This window comes from Triplophysa rosa, linkage group LG6 (assembly GCF_024868665.1).
Source record: "Triplophysa rosa linkage group LG6, Trosa_1v2, whole genome shotgun sequence".
In the NCBI taxonomy this organism is placed as follows: Eukaryota; Metazoa; Chordata; class Actinopteri; order Cypriniformes; family Nemacheilidae; genus Triplophysa; species Triplophysa rosa.
In genome coordinates this window covers 16,983,786-17,003,217 of record NC_079895.1, presented here as the reverse complement: position 1 = coordinate 17,003,217, position 19,432 = coordinate 16,983,786, and positions in this window count along the sequence as shown.

Sequence of the window (19,432 nt, the reverse complement as noted above, 5' to 3'; positions counted from 1 at the left end):
TTTCAAAGACACTCTTAACTCCATGGGCATTAGTCAACATGTGTCAGGACCCACTCACCTTCGTAATCATACTTTAGATTTAATACTGTCTTACGGTATAAATGTGGACGACGTTAAAATCCTTCAGCAGAGTGAAGACATTTCGGATCATTATCTGGTATTATGTTTGCTTCACTGGCCTACGGCTGCAAATAAAACTCATTGTTACAAATATGGTAGAACAATAACTTCAACTACCAAAGATGCGTTTCTCGATAATCTGCCCGAATTGTCTCAAATCATGAGAAATAACGTTGAAGATCTTGACATTACCACTGAAAATTTTAATTCCACCTTCTCGGTAACGCTAGACACAGTTGCTCCACTACGTTTAAAGAAGATTAAAAATGGCAGCCCCACACCGTGGTATAATGAACACACTCAGGCTCTAAAGAAAGCGGCCCGAAAAATGGAGCGCAACTTTAAGAAAACTAAATTAGAGGTATTTCGTACAGCATGGAAGGATAGTATTCGAAAATACAGGAAAGCCCTAATAACTTCTAGATCCGCCTACTTTTCATCACTAATAGAAGAAAACCAGCACAACCCTAGGTTTTTATTTAACACGGTGGCTAAATTAACAAAAAATAAATCGTCAGTGACTTCTGATCCTGTATATCAGCATAGCAGTGATGAATTTATGAACTACTTCACATATAAAATCCAAGATATTAGAGAAAAAATTATAACAATGCAATCAGAAGTGAAACCCGCTGAACAAACTAACTACAGCGCCCTTAAGGAGAAAATGCAATTATTTTATACCGTAGATCAAGATGAGCTGTCTAAAATTATTAGATCATCTAAATCAACAACATGCATACTAGACCCTATACCTACAAATCTACTGAAAGAGATGCTCCCAGAAATTATAGATCCTCTTCTTGGTATTATTAACTCATCTCTGACATTAGGACATGTGCCTAAAGCATATAAGGTGGCTGTTATAAGGCCCCTTGTCAAAAAACCCCAACTCGACCCTAGAGAACTAAGGAACTACAGGCCTATATCGAATCTACCTTTCATATCTAAAGTTCTGGAAAAAGTAGTTTCAACTCAATTATGCTCCTTCCTCCAAAGGAATGACATCAATGAAGAATTCCAGTCTGGATTTAGAGCATGTCACAGTACAGAGACTGCTTTGATCAGAGTTACAAATGATCTGCTATTGGCGTCTGACCGAGGTTGTATCTCGTTATTGGTGCTGCTAGACCTTAGTGCTGCATTCGATACCATTGACCACAGCACACTCCTACATAGACTCGAAAATTATGTCGGCATTAAGGGAATAGCTTTGAAATGGTTTAAATCTTATTTATCCGACCGTTTTCAATTTGTAGCAATAAACAATGAGGTGTCACGCAAATCGCAAGTCCAGTACGGTGTACCACAGGGCTCAGTCTTAGGGCCTCTGCTCTTCGCATTATACATGCTACCTCTAGGAGATATAATAAAGCGACACGGAGTTAGCTTTCACTGTTATGCTGATGATACTCAACTTTATATTTCCTCGAAGCCTCATGAAACACAGCAGTTCCATCGAATAATGGAATGCATAGTCGATATAAAAAACTGGATGAGTAACAACTTTTTATTACTGAACTCGGACAAAACGGAAGTGTTACTTATTGGACCGAAAACTGCTATAAGTAACAACCAAGAATACTGTTTAACTATTGACGGATGTTCCATAAAACCCTCGTCGTCAGCAAAGAATCTTGGCGTTCTATTCGATAGTAATCTGTCATTTGAGAGCCACGTCGCCAACACCTGTAAAATTGCGTTTTTCCATTTTAAGAATATATCTAAACTACGTCATATGCTGTCAATCTCAGATGCAGAGAAGTTAATTCATGCATTCATGACATCAAGACTAGATTACTGTAATGCACTGTTAGGTGGTTGCCCTGCAGGCTTATTACAAAAACTCCAATTGGTCCAAAACGCGGCAGCTCGAGTTCTTACACGTACAAAAAAGTATGAACATATTAGCCCGGTTCTGTCAACCTTGCACTGGTTACCTATAAAGCATCGCGTTAACTTTAAAATCTTGCTTATTACCTATAAAGCCTTACATGGTTTAGCTCCTCAGTACTTGAATGAACTCCTTTTGTATTACAGTCCTTCACGTGCATTACGCTCTCAGGCGTCCTGTCAGTTGGTAATACCTAGAATTTCAAAATCAAGTGCAGGTGGTAGATCCTTTTCCTATCTAGCGCCTAAACTTTGGAATAGTCTTCCCTGCACTGTCCGGGAGGCAGACACACTCTGTCAGTTTAAATCTAGACTAAAGACGCATCTTTTTAATCTTGCATACACTACTCTTCCATAATATAAATCTTCAGAGGGTTTAGGCTGCATTAGTTAGATCAACCGGAACCAAAAACACAACTGATGTACTTGTTGCATCAAAGAGTACAGAACAGTACTCTACTCTCAGCCAGTCTTGTCTCATTGTTCCAAGGTTACCACAGCGAGCAGGATGCAGTTCATGGCCTGACCTGATGGTAGAGTGGAGAATGGGAAGTGGGGACCTGACAAGAGCTGAGATGATAGAGCTGGATAAAGAAGGACGCGGTCTCTTGACATGTCTTCACCACAAAACTTCAAATGCTATTAGATTATTAATGATAATCTTAAACTACAATTTATTTTATTATTAAGTTTATTTATTTTATTTAGCCTTGTTGTGCAAGTTCTCTGGAGCTTGTGCAGAGGCAGCAGCTTTTGCCAGAGGGGAACTGGAATCCCCTGGTTGGGCCTGGGTTCTCCTGAGGTTTTTTTTCTCGATTAGAGTTTTGGGTTCCTCGCCACCGTTTGCATACTGTTTTTGCACTATCTGCCTGACCGGGGGGGCTGCTTTAGAATCTTAAAGTTTTACTTAATTAATATTGCATATAGGAATTTATTATCTGTTATATTTGACCTGTGCTTCTCTCTCCTTTATCCTAAATGTGTGCTCTCACTGAGCGTGTGTGTGTGTGCGTACTTGTCTGTGTACGTACGTGTGTGTGTGTGTGTGTGTGTGTGTGTGTGTGTGTCTCTGTGTCTGTGTGTGTTGGTGCGTGTGCGTGTTGTGTGTGTGGAGTGTTTTGTGTGTGGGTGTGTCTGTCTTCTGTGTTTTCAACCTTTTCTTGTTTTTGCAGGTACAACTTTGACTGTTTTGCTTGTAGTCAATGTGTCTCATGTACAGCTGCTTTGTAACAATGAAAATTGTAAAAGTGCTATATAAATAAAGTTGAGTTGAGTTGAGTTGAGTGATGCCGAGAAAGTCAGCTTTCTCGATGCACCCATCTCGCAAGGGGGGGGGGCTGTTCAGTAATACTGTCGAGCAGCAGTTCTCAACAGTAAAGAAGCAGACAGAGGCTATCAAGCATATCCTCCCCCGCCACGATTCGGCCGCCCTCCGGCCGTCGAGATCCCATGCACCGTCTGCTTCCCAGCAGCCCTGGTCCTCTTCGAAGCCGGAGGGCGTCGAAGAGATGTCGAAGATGTCGAAGAGGAGACCACCACCCCATCAGCAGCCGCGGCGGAAGCCGAAGCAGCCCTCATGGGAAGACCCCAGGGAGATCGAGAATACCATTGGGCCCGACCCCAGCCATTCCATAGCTGGTTGGTCGATCCGGGACTGTTCTTCTGTGGAGTCAGCAGGTGATCAGCTCCCTGCGAGCCACACATATCCCAGGCGACCTGAACCAGACAGCCGATGCGCTCTCTCATCAGTCGACGCCTCGCGGAGAGTGGCGACTCCATCCCCTCACAGTCCAGCTCATTTGGGTGCAGTTCGGGCAGGCTCAGGTAGACTTGTTCGCCTCCCTGGACACCACCCATTGCCCACTATGGTACTCCCCATCCGAGGCCCCTCTCGGCACGGATGCTCTAGCGCACAGCTGGCCACGGGACAAGCGGAGGTACGCCTTCCCCCCAGTGAGCCTCATTGCACAGATCCTGTGCAAGGTCAGGGAAGAGGAGCATCGAGTGCTACTAGTTGCGCCGTACTGGCCCACCCAGACTTGGTTCTCGGAGCTAATGCTCTTGACGACAGCTCCCCCCTGGCCGATTCCCCTGACGAAGGACCTGCTTTCTCAGGGGAAGGGCACGTTATGGCATCCCAGGCCAGATCTCTGGAACCTCCATGTCTGGCCCCTGGACGTGACGAGGAGATCCTGAGTGGCCTACCCCCTGCGGTGGTTGAGACCATCACTCAGGCTAGGGCCCCGGCCACTAGGCGGCTATACGCCTATAAGTGGCGCCTCTTCTCGTCATGGTGCTATTCTTGAAGAGAAGACCCGCGGAGTTGCTCGATCGGGAACGTGCTGTCCTTCCAGAGACTTGAGACTAACCTCTCCCCTTCCACACTGAACGTGTATGTAGCCGCCATTGCCGCTCATCACGACCCAGTTACTGGTAAGTCTCTAGGATAGCACAACCTGATCATTAGGTTCCTAAGGGGCGTGAGAAGGCTACCGCCTCGTCCACACTCGTACCCTCTTGCGACCTTGATGTGGTCCTGGCAGGCCTCAAGAGGTCCCCATTCGAGCCCCTCGGAGATGCCGCTCTTTCTCACCTCACGATGAAGATGGCTCTCATGGCTCCTGATGGCGCTTATCTCCAGGAGGAGACGGGACGTACAAGCATTCTCCGTGTCCACAGATTGCCTAGAACTCAGGCCTGGTGATTCTTACGTTATCCTGAGACCGCGGCCCGGCTACGTAACCAAAGTTCCCACCACTCCCCCTAAAGACCAGGTGGTGAACTTGCAGGCGCTACCCCACCGGGAGGAAGACCCAACCCTATCCGTGTTGTGTCCAGTATGCGCACTCTACTTAGATGGCACGCAGAGCTTCAGGAGCTCTGATCAGCTCTTTGTCTGTTTTGCAGGTCAGCAGAAGGGGAGGGCTGTCTCCAAACAGAGATTGGTGCACTGGATTGTGGACACCGTCATGACGGCGTACCGATCCCAAGATCGCCCATGCCCACTGGCAGTGAGAGCTCACTCTACCCGGGGTATAGCCTCCTCATGGGCACTGGCTCGGGGCGCCTCTCTGGCAGACATCTGCAGAGCTGCGGGTTGAGCTATGCCCAACACCTTCGCGAGGTTCTACAGCCTCCGTGTAGAACCGGTATCAGCCCATGTCCTGCATGGCAACATGTAGGACCGGCAGCCGCTAGGGTGTACGCCTGCGAAAACACCTTCCCCCCTTTTCTATAGGTGGGTCAGCGTGCTATTTTAGCCTCCCTTCTTCCCCCACTGGGTGATGAACAGGCACTTCATCCATCCCTGCCCCTTAAGCCAGGTACCAACTGAGTTATCCACAACATAGCTCTAACCAGACCTAGTGCTACCGGATGTTGTAACCCCCCCAATCGGGCGGTTCCGTCTGATGTATCCTCATGATTGGTTCCCACCTTGGCAACCCTTGACCTTCCCTAGGTGGACCTCCACCTTGCGGTTAACTCTTTCCTTGCGGTTAAGTGCGTCCCCCATTTGAGGAAGTAGCGCTTACCCAATGTCCTTACGGTACCGAGCGGCTTCTCGCTGTTAGAGATACAAGGCCACCATCTGTGAGGGCCGAAGGCAGGGGCCTTCCCACCTTTCAAAAAGCTCTGGGACCCCCGCCTATCCACTGGTGGGTTACAATTTCACGGTAGTGCTCACGTCTGACACGCCCAGGCCAGTCACCATCGCTTCGCTAGAGATTGTGACACAGCACAGCACTCATGAGGTGTCACTTTTTAAACTGGTATTGTGTACGTTAGTCTGTGCTGGTTTTATGATTAGACTGGGAGGCAGTGTCTGTCATGTGTGTGCAGCCTGCTCCATTATTCTGCTGAAGAGCACATACATGCGGCACGCCGATCATAATGCATATGTGTAATAATTATTTGTTTTTGTATTGTGTGTTATTTTGGTGGCTTGTTGCGTTTCAAGTCTGGAGTAGAATTGTTAATGTATCATGTGGTAAGTGTGATGGTATAATGATGTGTGCGCACTTTTATAGGAAAGCAGTGCGCGGAGGGCCAAGGCTCAAACGTCATGGTTCGTTATACACAACCCACTGAGCAAAAGTACGTCAAAACAACATCTTTTCAACGTGTTTGTCACATTGAAAATACGTCCCCTGAGGAGCCAGAATGAAAGTTTTTCTGATGTCTTCTGGACGTCCAATATTGACGTCCATAGGACGTCTATAGAAAGTTCAAATGTGGTCATTGTGGACTTATTTCCAACGTCTTATAACGTCAACTGCAGACTAATTTTAGACATTATTTAGACTGTTTCCTGGCCAAATAAAGAGTCACACTAGTTTGCATTCAATTCAAACTTTATTTAATTCAATGTGAGGTCTCTATGTGGTTGTGTTTGTGCATGTGTTATGAATTGCTTCCGAGACATGAAGGGTTGTGGATCTAAATGCAGTCTTAATAGACGGAGTTCCAGAAACAGGCAAAGATCAGGGCAGACAGCAAACATTCATGGATGAAATCACAGGCAATGGTTGGGGCAGGCAGCAGAGGTTCAAAAGACAAAAAATACAATCCAAGGTATTACACGATAATCCAACTGGCAACAATACTCAGAAATACAGTGTAACACTAAACAAGACTTCGCCAAGAATGAATGAAAACAAGGGGTTTAAATAGACCAGGGGTGCCCAATCCTTCTCCTGGAGATCTACTGTCCTGCAGAGTTCAGTTCCAACCCAAATAAACCTGAACCAGCTAATTAAGATAAACTGAATTACTAGAAAAGTAACAGACAGGTGTTTTTAAATAGGGTTGGAGCTGAACTGCACAGGGCAGTGGAGTTGGCAAGGCTAATAGAAAACAGGTGAACATGTTTGAGTCTAGCAAAGGATTATGGGAAATGTAGTGTGCTATCAGTGTTTGGGGTAACATGTTACAAGTAACGTGCGTTACGTAATCAGAGTACTTTTTTAAGTAACGAGTAATGTAACGCAGTTACTTTATAAATTTACATATCAATACTCGAGTTACTTTGTTTTTCAAGTAACTCAAGTTACTTTTCAGTCTAATCATTGATTTATATGAAATTTTTTTAAACTGCAGAAGTGAAATTCTGAATTAAAAGTAGTGTAGACATGATCGCTCATGCTTGCGCAGAAACAGTTGCTAGTCAGACATAGGCAGTGTTGCCATGTCTGCAGTGCTGCAGAGTTCCGGCTTCGTTTTTGTTGCGCAAATCTGGCAACCCTTGACACAGCGATGGGAGGCCAGAGCTCAAATCCTGAGCTATAGTGTGGCCGCACTCGCCACCATGGACAAAATGCCTGCAAATGCCGGTCATGCTCAATAGACAACTTTAAGATCGTGAAATTAGCGCGAGTCATGAGTCGCAACAGCAATCAAATTGTCCTGCAAATGCTGATCATGTTTGGAAGATAACTTTCAGATTACGAAATTAGAGCAAGTCATGACATGCAACAGCAATCAATAGTCTCATGCCTCGTTAATGTAAACATAAGCTGTGTTCGACTGTTTGTGGCGCTGCACGCACAGACAGATCTGCAGATTTAAATGGGAATGGTCACTGTTAGAAGAAGGGTTGGGAGTGGGCGGAGCACGAGAGAAAGAGAGGAAACAACTGTCATCTGTTAGTCTCCTCACCAAATACCAGCATATATACAACATAATATGTTAAATATCATTTTCCCCTTAAAATAATATTATATAATATTAGTAATATATTATATATTAGATTAATCATAATTTCGTATAACACTATTGAGTTGTTTTCGCTCTACAAAGTGCTCAGTAATGCAAAGAGGATCTGTCATATCGCTTATATATTACCTTTTAAAATAAATAAAAAACGCCCATATTTGCCGGCCAAAAATCCTCCTTTTCCCACACAGTGTTATAGGACTGGAAACGACTTTGCTGTCCCAAAAGCTCACCGGCGCCATCTTGTGCAACTAGCCGCGCTGTCAAAACACAATAAATATGGAGAGTGACACTGAAGTTAGCAGTGTCAACAGTAGGCAGAACTCTGATGAGGTTGAGGACTACTGGTCAGAAAATATTTAAAATGTGTTTTTTAAAGAAAATAAAGGTGTGTTATAGACTATATAGGATTGTTAAATGCATTACAGTGTTAAACACTAAAGAACAGCAAAGTCTGGAAAAGCATGAGCATCAGTTAGGTGAGATTTCCACAAAACGTACTCAAGTACCGTATTTAGTTACTTTTTTATAGAGTAACTCAATGTTGTAACTAGTTACTTTTAAAAGTAACTTTCCCCAACACTGTGTGCTATGATAGTCCAGGTGATTTGGGAAGTGCCCTTTGGTGAAGCACAAGGACACTCCAGCTGATGGGTGTGACAGCGTGTGTGTGTGTGTGTGTGTGTGTGTGTGTGTGTGTGTGTGTGTGTGTGTGTGTGTGTGTATAATAATTAGTGGGTATATTACCACCTTTTAAAAGTTAACATAAAAACAAATAATAAACAACAATCCATATGGCTTTTTAATATTCATCATGTGTCTCCCCTCCATTTCTTGATGGTGCATGCTTAAGATGGTCCGAAGTATGTTTTCTTATCTCCTCTGTTGCATCTTTACTCCATTTCATTACTGCAGCTGTAAGAATGGAAAGACAAAAAAGAGGGTAACAATAGCAATATAAAATAATTTATGATGCATCTTGTTCTCCAATAATTTTGTTAATACACACTTGAAACTCTATATTTTAGGTTTTATTTACCAGCTGTTTTACCAGCAATTCTTTGTCTAAAAAATTACTAACCTCGAAACAAGAGATACCAGGAAAAAAACTCCGGAGGCATGTGGCGGACAATGCAAAATCTAATAAATTAAAGAAAGAATATTAATGTTACTCACAATTGTTGACATTACACAATATTACAGTACAGTCCTTACCAAATGTTGAGAATTATGTTAATATGAATATCTAAAATAAATCCAAGAATGTGACTGGCAGTTAAAAATATCTTAGGATGCAAATGATCTGTTTGCAGACAGCAAAAGGGGTTAAATTTATTACATACGTGTGTGTGTGTGTGTTCAGAATAAATGTAACTAGAATAATTATTCATTTAAAGACAGCATTTCCCGTTCAATAAGTAGACTGCTTCAAATCCACAGTCTAATCTGAGAGTTTACAATTTAACAATTTCTCTGTCTCTATAAGTGCATGACCAGCTTGTGAGACATCGTGGTAATTTACAAAGTAAATATATTATTGATACTATTTGTATAATTATTTTATTGTAATGTTAAAATGACAGACATAACTGAAACGATGGAGATTCTCTGAGACTGGCTGATACTCTTTTACACACAGATTTAACAGCATTTAATGGCAACGACAACAGCATCAGTGTATAGTGAAGACAAGTGTTAGGTAGCACAAAACGACGGAAAGCCGGTTTGTGTCAGAAGTTAATCTGTTACATTTACTGCAAAAGCCAATCACGACAATTTATTGAGTTTCGTATGAACAAGCGACCATTATTACCCTGGAAAAAAACTATTCCCCTCAGACTGTCCTATTAATTTTATTTTATTATTATTCTGTCTTTTATATGTCCTTTTGTTTTAGGGCTATCGCGATAAACCGATGATAAATATCACGTGGTTTATGCACAGCTTTTGAGTGAAGTACGGGAGAATGCTGCTGCATCCGAAAGCCAGAGGGCGCTCCCGTGCGGAAACTCCAAATACGCACTGCAGAATAAGACCATAATATGGTCTACTCTAGACTCTAGGAAATGCCTATGGACATCTTTTTATCACTGTTACGCAAGCCTCATCAGGTATTTTTATGATAATAAAGTATATTTATAATGATCATGAATGCACATTATAAGCGACTCAAACTCGCACTGCTTTTAGATCGAGCAGCATTTCCTACTGATCCCAGAGCCGTGCTTCACGGACAAGCTACGCATTAATAAATATCGACACATTGCATTTTGCAGTCAGCTTGATTTCAATAGGAATTAGTGGTATCGCTATAAATTATCGTGCAGCCTTATTTTGTTTTAATGTGGGCTTATATTATTAAACAAATTAATATAAAACCGTTAAATAATCTTTCACTTATTCTACGTCTTTTACTGTTATTGAGGTTAATCCAAACATGTACTTACAAAGCCAAAGGCGCTGGGTAATATGGCTAAGAGAATTTGGGGTGTGTGTAGCTGCTGTTGACACAAGCAGAAGGGAGAAAATGAAACATATGTAATGATGTTCACATTCACCCTAATTACCAATCAAGGCAATAACCCGCTCAAGTCATCAATGGAATGAACAATTAGGTTTTGTGTTGGTACACGACCTCAATTCGTTTATTTAGACAAAAAAAATACACACTTGACCAAGGTAACAAAACATGTAACAGAAAATCTGAGTTTACGCCAAAAGAAACAAATAACAAATAGGCTGTAGCCAGCACAAATGAGTCAATAGACTAGATTCTAGATGTATACAAAACGACCAACCTTGGCTATCATTAGTACAACCCAAGAAATCAAATCACGTCACACACGTAATATAATCAGCACCAATCAATCCATGTGTATTCACTGCAATACACCACCCTCTAGTGGCCAAGGGGACGATTAACCTGTTAATGGCGGCTACAGCCAAAAAGAACAAACAAAAAATATAATACAAAAAAAAAACAATACTACGAAACGTAATCAAACAAAATCCAAATACTAGAAAACAGATTCTACCAAATTTAAGTAATGGGAAAAACAGTGGTAAACAAAACAAACTTCGATGACTCTTTACAATTCATTGATTCTAGGGCCATGTCACCCAGCAGCAGCTGCAGAACAACACGCTTCACCCATTATAGAAAACCTCATGTATCGAGGAGAATAATAATTTGTACTGGTGTATTAGTCACACACCCTATCACAGAGCCACAGCTGGCATGCGGAATTTGTTACGGAACCATTATCGAAAAGATAATGAAAACAACGAAAAGAAAAATGCATAACTCCCCGAAGAGAGCCTCTTGCGAGTGTCACGCTAGACAGGCATGTGCGCACTCCAGACCACGCCGTACCGTCCGCCATTTTATCCCGTTTCAAGCGGAACTTACGTGAGACGCACTTTGCAGTGATGTCACCCGATTAGACGAGGGCTGAATCCAACCCACTACACATAATTAAATTATAAGTGAGATATTGCAAATATCTGTAAAGAATAATAATCATTATTGAGGCATATGTACATAGCAAATACGGTGCATGTTGCATTTTAAAAGAACTTTTCCTTTCATGTCTTTAAGACATTGATGAGTCTGACATGCTGGCAATATAGCTTTATGTAACCTAAACCTAAATACTGAGAAAGTGTCTGACCGCAAGTCAAAATATATTTACAAGGGCAAAAACATTGGGTATGGCTCTTTAAAAGAGCCTCTGGGTGTATGTAGCTTCAGTTGACACGGGCAGAAAGGAGAAAAAGAAGAAACATGAATAGTAGTTAGTTTTATTGCAAAAGTCTTATTATAGAATTAATATGCATTCAGTTTTCATTAATCATTATTGACTAAACAGTATGTTTTAAGAACATGTCAAATCAGAAATGCAGGATGACTTTTAGATTGATCACTTACAAACATCAGATGGCAATCGACACTAAAACAAATCAGAGAAGACCATTATTTTACTTGGTTAAAGGCTCTGTTTTATTAATAGGTATGTGCCCAAAAACACCATGCAGACGTGACATATTCACAAATCAGCGGGGCCTTATTGCTTACTTAATATTATTCTTAGCTATCATGTTAACGTTATAGAAACTTCATAACCACTTCCTTGACAAACACAAAATGAGTGTCATTTTAAAGCTAGCTTGAAAAAAACAGTCCGTCAATTTTATGACCCTTCATTTAGTTTCAACTGGCTGTTTTTACAGGTGAAGACAGAACTAACGTTGGCCCTGTCCCAAATGGCGCACTCCGGTCTTGTGGACCTCCTCCGAGTCCACACTTTGTGACGTCAGGAAGTGCAGACCTATAGGGCACTAGGCACGAGTCCACAAGGGTACATGGGAGTGCATTTTGGGACAGACTTGAGGACATCATGCCGGAAAAAGCAAGCGGTGCTTTGTTGTCATTCGCTGATGAGTCTGCGCAGCGCCGCGTGAAGTCGACCACTTGTTGTCCCATTGTTGTTATTTGGGACTGGAGCTGTCGGTTTTTATTGTACTGCATTTCATATTTTTGTATTTCATATGTTGATATGCCACCCGAGCATTGTGCAAAAGATACTTATGTTTGTAATGCATTCATTTGTCATAACATCATGAATGTATATTTATTCATTTGTTTACACTATACTTAATATGCATATATGTTATTTAATACTTCTCTATAATACAGAAGCTGTGTTCTTCAGCTTTACAGAGCCCAGAGACAACTAGATATAAATCTACAACAAAACATGGCTTATTACTTTAAGTAAGAAAATGCACTGCATTCAAATATTTTATTCTTGAATAGCTGGCTTAATAGAAAATAAATAAGCAATAATACGAATAAGTAACTAATTAATAAATTAAATTAGAATTTTATCAAAACATACATTTAAAAAGGTATCCGTTATGTTTACATATATGTCTGACATCCACGACACTGCTCCCATCCGTTGTGATTGGGCGCTCGCAAGGATTCCTGGGTAGGGGACTTCAGTGGAGTCTGCGTCAATGCGGGCTTCGCCGAAGACCGCATCGAGGGCACAAAGGGGGCGCTCGCGAGCAGACTTCTGAGCGCTAAAAAGACAAACGGGACACCCTAAGGACTCGTGGACTTGGCGAGAACGCGCAATTTAAGTCCACGAGACCTCAAGTCCACATGAAGTGCGGCATTTGGGACAGGGCCGTTAGTTCCCCTCAGACTGAAAGCGAAAACCAAACCGTTCCCCCGACTGTCCTTGTGGTGTAAATTGATTTCATCATTTACGGTCTTGATATTTTTAAATATATTTTTTCTTTTGTAGTGGGCTTACGTTTTAAAATTAATTTAGTTTAAAACGGTTATGTAAAAATAAATTTATCTCAGGAATATCCACTCGGTCTGTGCGCGTGATAGCTTGTTTCGCGGGCTGCTTGACTGCTTCTTTGGTGTTTTACGGCAGCTGGCATCCGGCAGTAACATGTTTCATTACTGCCATCTTCTGTTTGAGCTTCGCCCGTTCAGTTTGTTTCGCATGCTTTTAGCACGCGAGTATTGAATTAGGAACGATATTGTATAAAAATGTAACGTACGTTTATAAAACGATACTTGCGTTGTAATAATAAACATTTTGTTGTATAAAAATGACATTAATTTTCTGTACCAGTCTTGCACGTGAACAGACGTCCAAAAACTCTCCTAGCTAGACGTAATAAATATCGAACCTCATATCTACGTTCAAGATAGGTCGTAGTCAGACGTCCAGATACCGTACTGCACTTGCACGTAGTGCAGACCTACAGATTTGGGGTGCTTCTCAATTCTTATTTGTGCATCCTCGTTTCCTTTCCTCGCGTCGTAGCTGCACCACTTCAGGATGCGAGGGAAGGGAACAAGGAAAAGAAACGAGGACGGAGGATCTAAAAATAAGCGAAACGGCATATCCTTGCCCCCTTTAGCGTCACTTCAAAGCGTCGTCAATTAATGATGACTTGAAACATTGCACATTGAAAATATAAAAAATTAAATTAAATACATACTTTAGGCAGATTTCATAATCCCCACTACAATAAAATAAGTTAAAAAATGCTTAAAAGAGGTCAGGAATTTATTTAAGGTGGGCTATGCCAAATATATGTTATACATAAATATTGACTATATTAATATATTAACTATATGAATATTAACTATAGCCTACTGTAGTGCTGTAGTACTCGAGTCCGGACTCGGACTCGAGATGTTTTTTTATGATCTCGGACTTGTCTTGGACTCGTTGGTATTTGCACTCGGACTTGTCTCGGACTTGGTCATTGGTCTCGACCGAGTCCAGATATATATATATATACAGGTGCTGGTCATATAATTAGAATATCTCCATAAAGTTGGTCAGCAGCAGGAAGCATGAAGTGCTCTAAAACTTCCTGGTATACGGCTGCGTTGACCTTGGACCTCAGAAAACACAGTGGACCAACACCAGCAGATGACATGGCACCCCAAACCATCACTGACTGTGGAAACTTTACACTGGCCCTCAAGCAACGTTTTCTCAAGTGAAAATCACAGGTTAGTAGTGTAGCCTACCTGTGAAGGGGTAGCTGAAGTACCTTTCGCTTTATGACACCAATTTGCAATAAGAAAAACACTTCCGTTTTTAGACCACTGCTAATTGAAAACTGAATCCAATTCAATTCAAATCCAACTCTCTGCATAATTCGTAACTCTCTGGAGTTTATGCAAATATGCTTTATGTTGTTTTTAAGCTTAGTGAGACACCACTTTCATACACAGGAATCAATAAAATGGCAACAAATCAAACTGACCTCATTTTCCCACTAATGAAACCCTTAATTTACATAACACTTAACACAGAAATAGGTAACTGGAGACCAGGTTTAATAGGAAGGTTAATAATGAAACCCTTCAGTCCAATCTAAAACATGTCAAGCAGCAAAATGAGACGCTAGGTACATGTCCCTTATAAGCAATAACACAGAAAGCAAAACACTTGCTTCGAGGTGAATCCAAAGACAGTAGCCTCATACTCACATGAAGTGCTCTAGAACAGAGCTCATTAAAGCTGTGCTGAGCCACCATAGAAAACTACACATTTAGGGTTCATCTATTATTGATGGCTTTAGATTGTGGTGAGAGCTGGGTATTAAACAAGCTAGCACAACAGAGAACTTAAAGGCAGCGATAGCCTGAATTTTCTATCATGTTTATATGAGGCATGTTTACACATCCGAGACCCTTGTCAAAATTTACCTCAGCGGTGTGATGATGTGCATTTTTATGTGTGAATTAAATCAAATGTTGGTCTTTCAATCCTAGTCCCTGTTGAAAAAAACAGCATATGCTGGTTTGGTACGTGCTGATGCTAGTTTCCTGGTTTGTGCTGGTTTAAGATGGTCACGTGCTGGTATAAGCTGGTAAGTGCTGGTTTCAGCTGGTCAAGTGCTGGTCCAGCTGGTCATGTGCAGGGGCCGGTTGCACCAGCTGTGCGTAAATTACAACTTAGCCTAGTTTTGACTTAACGGGCACTAAGTTACAATTTACGCACTACTAAATATTTTTGAGTTGCACAATTCAGCTTAGTTGAAGCGTAACGTTACGTATAAACTAAATATTTATGGAAGCCTCACGTCAGGAGTAACTGTAGGAATAAAATAGCAGACTCACTGAATTAGCTGCATCCATCTGCCTGTGTTGTGCATGTCAAAATAAAATCATCTGTTTTATTTCATTGGCAGTAAAATGAAATCAAGTATAACATGTCATTTATTATGCTAGCTGTATTGTTTTTAATTAGCATTTGTTTATAAATCATGTTTAATTTGTAATATTTAATACCTATTATGTTATTAATAATTAGGTATTCTATTTAATAAAAACATATTTTTACTGTTATTATGTTATGTAAAATAAGTTCACAACATTTCCTCACGAATTTAAAGGCTGCTATTGGACTATTGAAGGTCATATTACCTCCAATTACTTTGTGGAGAGCTTGCAAATGCAAACTACTAGCTACGTTCTGCCTTAAGAAGAAATGGTGCAACCGAATAACGTACAGAGTTACGCCCGTTTCATACTGCACACGTGAGCAGCGCATAGGGAGAGTGTTAGCAGCGCGTGCCCATTGTCCTTTCACAACGGCAGCATATGCACCGTGCACCATGCTGCCTGGGTACCACAGTACAACAATGCAATTTCATTAACTATGATTTGTTATATCCGCCTGTTTCATGCTCTTTTAGTATAAGTTATAAATAAAAAGCCATCGTGCTTTAAAGGGAAGTCACTAAGGGGTTAATTCACTTTAGGAGAGAGTGACTGACTTGTGATGCGATCTCTTTTCTCTCACACATAAGCAATATAAGCATATAACATTATGTCTATGTAGTTTTATCTGTTTTTTTTTTCAGAATGTTATGATGACAGTGGGTTTCAGACAGTACACTGACAGCGTAATGCAATCGTTTTCCACTCCTTCATATGCAATATAAGCATAACATTTAAGATATACTTGTATTATAAATCCTTTAAATGTGCTGTTGTGGTTTTGGCCAAAAAACTCCTGGCAAAAGTGTTTTTGAAAGTCATGTGGACTATTAAAAACACATTAGACACCACCACTTACATGCTTTAAAGGTAAAAGTGTTACTTTCTCCTGTCAATCCATGTGGATTTTGTCTGTAAAGAATGCACTGTTGCTTTAATTGACCGTGAGCAGCGCAGCAAAAATAGACTCGGCGCGTAAATGATCGCTGCACTGCTGCTGTCACGAGCGGTGGCGGACAGAACCCAGGCGCAGACAGAAGGAGGGGGTACAGACTTTAATAATAAAACAAAAACCCTCGATGGGGGACAAACACGATAACCAAAAATATTTTAAAAAGACGAAGAAAAACTTCCCGCAACGGGGCAAAACAGAAACTAAGGAACACTTAAACAACTCACTAAAGAAAAAGGTTCACGGTGTTGGACTTTTAAGGCAGTCCTGCATGTTCAGAAATTTGAAGAGACAATTTGCTCAAAAGTAATATAAGGTTTTATTTATCAGATGTAAAAAGTACGTAACAAAGCTTTGGGTTGTCAGACGACCTCCAAAAAACCAACAACCCAGATCATTTCCTGACATGCATATTTATACAGTATGTGACGTCGTTCTATCTTCAGGAGGTGTTCCTTCTATTAGCCAATCTTTATACACCTCGTCCTCCTGACTCCGTCTCTCCGTCACCAGTTTCTGTAAAACATGTTTCTGCAACACTTCTCTTCGCTAATTTGAGGAAGTGCCCTCTCGAGACAGTTTCATATCGCAAGACAACATGTCAAAATACTTTCAGTAAAAAACACTCAATCATCTAATACTTTGATTATGCAGCATTGTTTCTTAATCCTATGGTTCAATAAAACACATCAAAACTCATGATTATACTTAAAATATATGCAATGGATTAATTCATAACTCTGTGTGTGTGTTAGTTGGTTAGACTCGTCAAAACGAGCTGTGATGATTCTGCACGTACACACAGTNTCTGTGTGTGTTAGTTGGTTAGACTTGTCAAAACGATCTGTAATGATGCTGCACGTACACACAGCTAGTTCCTCTCCTGCGGTTAAGCCAGTTTCCTGTTTTTCAAACAGTCTAATATTAAACAGAAATTTTCACTGAGCAACACAGCAAACACATTTAAACAAACACAATGCAATGATTATTAATGAAATTCACTTATTGATTATATAGTAATTCCTTCATACTCATATTCTGAATAATATTTCCCACAATTCCCTCTCTTGACCTCTTGGAGAGGTCACACAAAATCTTCTCCTTCATCTTCTGCAAGATCACTTGATAACAAAGGCATACTGTAAGGGGGTGGGGATTCTTTCTTTTCAATAGCTGTAACAATTAATCTATTGCACAGTGATCTAATACAGGGAATACAACAACATCCACATGTAATTAATATGCCTAGGAAAACTCCTATTGACACTAAAATAGACATCACCATGGCTTTCCATTTTCCCAACATCGCATCCAACCAATCTCCTAAGGGGCTATTTACACCGGAGTGTTCCTTCATCTCTACAGACAATGTTTTCAATCCCTCTAATGCTCTAGTAACCGATCCATCTGGGGCTGTATTGTTTGGAATATATGTACAACATAGATCTCCAAACATAAAGCACACTCCTCCTTTCTCTGCCAACAGCATATCTAGGGCCATACGGTTTTGGACAGCCATCAGTGAGGTTGGTGCTAGTTGCTCTGCCAAACCATCAATCGCATCTCTCGTCATATTTGCTAATCTCATTACGTTATAATGTACATAGTTAATTCTATCTACATTTTTGTTAGGAGTGACTGGGAAAAAAGCTGATACTATGGGCACATTCTCAAATCCTGTTGCTATTTGGTCTGCTAACTTATATTCATTCGGTACACCTCGGGGGACTCCGATGGCATCAATATAGGTGGGGCTGTTTAACGATAAATCTATACTCGATCCGGCTGCTCTCTTCCTTATGACATGCCGTCTACGTCTTCGAGTGATTCTAGCGGAACTATTGTTTCTCAATTCCACTTTTCTTTCACCTATAAGGGCTATAGGGGCTCCCAACCTCACCATAGCACACATTCCTCTTGCTGCCTTAGGTATTCTGGTAAACAATCTACGATCTCCACAATAGTAATACAATCCAGCTCTAGCCCACGTCCCTATTTGAGTTCCATCTTCCTTCACTATCTGATTACACCAGTCACTACTTATTTCCCCTAGGTTACTTTTTGGTGAGTTACGTGTAATGTTGAAACACGTATAGTTTGCTTTTTGTGGTGTGAATGGTCCTGCTTTAGAGTGATTTGAGATGGGTGGAAATATTGCTGCCAACGTGGTACAATTTGGTGGTGATGCTTGACGTGTCAAGGCTAGCATACACCTGTAGCCCCAGGTATCATTTGGATACAAGGGAGCTGGTTCTGTGTATAGTTTGGGTCTTGCGTTAGCACACCCTACACAATCATCTAACCCTTGTTCTCTGGCTGTGGTAATTATCCATTCCAGCCATAAATTGTTTTCCCCATATCCTGTGGCTTTTTCTATTATGTCTTCTGGTTTCAATTTGGTATAGTCAATTTCTACTACTTCACCCTTTGGGTTGTTTACTGGTAATGGGTTTGTTCGGGTTATTGGGTTTGTTCGGGTTATTGTTTCCTTCTTTGGTGCTTCCACCATGTTTATCTTAATTATTGCCTTTGTATCTGTCCCTGACTGTTCTACCCCGAAAACAAGGTACAATGGTTTATTTGATTCTCCTTTGGCCTGCCCTGGCAATTCGTCCCATCCCCCTATTGACATGGTTATAGGATTTTTACTTGAGTGATAATCCCTTTGGAGCGTAATTTTATCCCACAGTTCCGGTCGTGTCCCATAATAGGTTCCGTCTGGCTTCCAGTTTCCTGTGTAGGCCACTACCTTTATCCAGGTCTCACACCAACCGCCAATCGTGCTTATTGCTTTACTATTACCCCGTTTACATGGAGAGTTTACTCCCTGGTCGAGACAAACGTATACGTCATATCCCCTCCATGCGCTGTCCCTGCCCCCACAGTTTATCATATTGCATAAGTCGAATTGGAATGAAGTGGTTGAGCTCCTTACATAATTGAATACTAGCCCCCCACCTGCTTTTATACATGGGTCTGTTGCTATG